Source organism: Oncorhynchus tshawytscha, linkage group LG20 (genome assembly GCF_018296145.1).
Source record: "Oncorhynchus tshawytscha isolate Ot180627B linkage group LG20, Otsh_v2.0, whole genome shotgun sequence".
NCBI classification, from domain to species: Eukaryota; Metazoa; Chordata; class Actinopteri; order Salmoniformes; family Salmonidae; genus Oncorhynchus; species Oncorhynchus tshawytscha.
In genome coordinates, this window is record NC_056448.1 from 6,788,370 (window position 1) to 6,792,035 (window position 3,666).

Here is a 3,666-nt window from a genome sequence, read left to right on the forward strand (position 1 = left end):
TACTGCAAGAAACCCAAACTGATCAAGTATTATTTGCACTATAACGGTGACAAACAGTGCCTACAAACTGTTAGGGCCTTACATAAAGCTGTCCCTCTAGCAGAGTCCCAACAGCAGTCCCAACACCTTATCACTGCTACACCTGGCTATCAGTGGAGCATTGTCTGGCAGCGAAACAGTTAATTCAGCCTCATATACTGCCTTTTAAAAAATCCCCATGACACAAATATTAATTTCCACAAAGTTTGCTGCTTCAGTGTCTTTAGATATTTTTGTCAGATGTTACTATGGAACACTGAAGTATAATTACAAGCATTTAATAAGTGTCAAAGGCTTTTATTGACAATTACATGAACGTGATGCAAAGAGTCAATATTTGCAGTGTTGACCCTTCATTTTCAAGACCTCTGCAATCCGCCCTGGCATGCTATCAATTAACTTCTGGGCCACATCCTGACTGATGGCAGCCCATTCTTGCATAATCAATGCTTGGAGTTTGTCAGAATTTGTGGGTTTTTGTTTGTCCACCCGCCTCTTGAGGATTGACCACAAATTCTCAATGGGATTAAGTTCTGGGGAATTTCCTGGCCATGGACCCCAAGTATCGATATTTTGTTCCCCGAGCCACTTAGTTATCCCTTTTGCCTTATGGCAAAGTGCTCCATCATGCTGGAAAAGGCATTGTTCGTCACCAAACTGTTCCTGGATGATTGGGAGAAGTTGCTCTCGGAGAATGTGTTGGTACCATTCTTTATTCATGGCTGTGTTCTTAGGCAAAATTGTGAGTGAGCCCACTCCCTTGGCTGAGAAATAACCCCCCACATGAATGGTCTCAGGATGCTTTACTGTTGGCATGACACAGGACTGATGGTAGCGCTCACCTTGTCTTCTCTGGACAAGCTTTTTTCCAGATGCCCCAAACAATCAGAAAGGGGATTCATCAGAGAAAATGACTTTACCCCAGCCCTCAGCAGTCAAACCCCTGTACCTTTTGTAGAATTTCAGTCTGTCCCTGATGTTTTTCCTGGAGAGAAGTGGCTTCTTTGCTGCCCTTCTTGACACCAGGCCATCCTTCAAAAGTCTTCTCCTCACTGTGCGTGCATATGCACTCACACCTGCCTGCTGACATTCCTGAGCAAGCTCTGTACTGGTGGTGCCCTGATCCCGCAGCTGAATCAACTTTAGGAGACGGTCCTGGCACTTGCTGGACTTTCTTGGGTGCCCTGAAGCCTTCTTCACAATAATTGAACCACTCTCCTTGAAGTTCTTAATGATAAATGGTTGATTTAGGTGCACTCTTACAGGCAGCAATATCCTTGCCTGTGAAGCCCTTTTTGCGCAAAGCTATGATGACGGCACGTGTTTCCTTGCAGGTAACCATGATTGACAGAGGAAGAACAATGATTCCAAGCACCACCCTCCTTTTGAAGCTTCCAGTCTGTTATTCAAACTCAATCAGCATGGCAGAGTGATCTCCAGCCTTGTCCTCGTCAACACTCACACCTGTGTTAACGAGAGAATCACTGACATGATGTCAGCTGGTCCTTTTGTGGCAGGGCTGAAATGCAGTGGAAATTATTTGCATGGCAAAGAGGGACTTTGCAATTAATTGCAATTAATCTGATCACTCTTCTTAACATTCTGGAGTATATGTAAATTACCATCATACAAACTGAGGCAGCAGACTTTGTGAAAATTCATATTTGTGTCATTCTCCAAAATTTTGGCCAAGACTGTATGCTACTTTTATTATTATCCTGTAAATTGTTCAGTGCCTATAATTTAGGCTGTATGTATAATGGGGCATGAAGGAAATGACCTCTACTAGATTATAGTGATAAGGAAAACAGCATACAATGTTGGCCTGTGTATTCATTTGCCTATAACTAATCAGAATTCCATTATGTTTACATAAAAAAGAGAATACTTCAAAATGAGAAGATCCTGCCATGGAAAAGACAAAGTGAAAAGGAGAGGAAATAATTCACACCGTGTAGCAGGACACTTTCACCTGTGGGGTCTTTGTAATGCAGGTTTGATAGTTATATTTTCAATAATGAATGGTTAGCTGTTATGTGACAATTAGGTCGAAAACTCTATTGTATTTTTTGGTGTAGATGGCCAAGGTAGTTGCACAGAACTTTCCCAACAACTCCTCCAAAATTGATATAGAACCTTCACAAAAACACATGAAGCAACTGTGAAAAGAAATGGCTGTGGATATACTAACATTTCTGGTATGTAATGACATTTAATTCTAAGTAAATGCTAATTCTTTATTTTTATGTAGCTGTGTGGGACAGCCATATGTTCAGTTCATGCCTATGATTTCAGATTTCAACAAGCCAACAACTGCTTCATGTGTGCCACTGATAAAGAACCTGGATTTGGCCCAAAGACTGACTGGGTTAGTAACTTTATTTAACATGTATTATAATCTTTTGACAACAGTGACACATTGTAAGACATTTTATGAAATAACACAATGGATGGCTAATTCGTCATTCTGCATTGATATTTGATATTATTTATAACGTGTTACGCTTTGTTTTGTTTTAGATTGAATGTTTTGCATGCCAACGGTAGTTGCGCGGGACATGGACCCCACTTCACCATAGTTTTTTTTAAGCCTCTTCGCCCGCCTCTGTGGCCTCTTTAGAGCGGCAACCCTCGCCGCCGACCTTGAATTGGAGACCCACACAACAGGTCCCGAATGGACGGGAGATTCCGGCAGCACCGGACAGGCGGGAGACTCCGGCAGCGCCGGACAGGGGGAGACTCCGGCAGCGCCGGACAGGCGGGAGACTCCGGCAGCGCCGGACAGGCGAGAGACTCCGGCAGCTCCGGAGTGAAGGGCGATTCTGGCATCGCCTGGCTGACTGACGGCTCTGGCTGGCTGGCAGCTCTGGCGGCTCCTGGCTGGCTGGCGGCTCTGGCTGGCTGGCGGCTCTGGCGGCTCCTGGCTGGCTGGCGGCTCTGGCGGCTCCTGGCTGGCGGGAGACTCTGGCGGCTCAGGACAGACGGGAGACTCTGGCGGCTCAGGACAGACGGGAGACTCTGGCGGCTCAGGACAGACGGGAGACTCTGGCGGCTCAGGACAGACGGGAGACTCTGGCGGCTCAGGACAGACGGGAGACTCTGGCGGCGCTGGACAGGCGGGAGCACCTGTAGGGAGAAGACTGAGAGACAGCCTGGTGCGGGGGGATGCCACCGTAGGGCTGGTGCGTGGAGGTGGCACCGCATAGACCGGACCGCGAAGGCGCACTGGAGCTCTTGAGCCCTGAGCCTGCCCAACCTTACCTGGTTGAATGCTCCCCGTAGCCAGGCCAGTGCAGCGAGGTGGAATAGCCCGCACTGGGCTGTGCTGGCGAACCGGGGACACCATGCGTAAGGCTGGTGCTATGTACGCCGGCCTGAGGAGACGCACTGGAGACCAGATGCGCAGAGCCGGCTTCATGGCACCTGGCTCGATGCCCACTCTAGCCCGGCCGATACGGGGAGCTGGGATGTAGCGCACCGGGCTAAGCACGAGTACTGGGGACACCGTGCTCTCCACCGCATAACACGGTGCCTAACCAGTACGAGACTCTCTCCGGTAAGCACAGAAAGTTGGCGCAGATCTCCTACCTGCCTTCGCCACACTCCCCGTGTGCCCCCTCCAATACA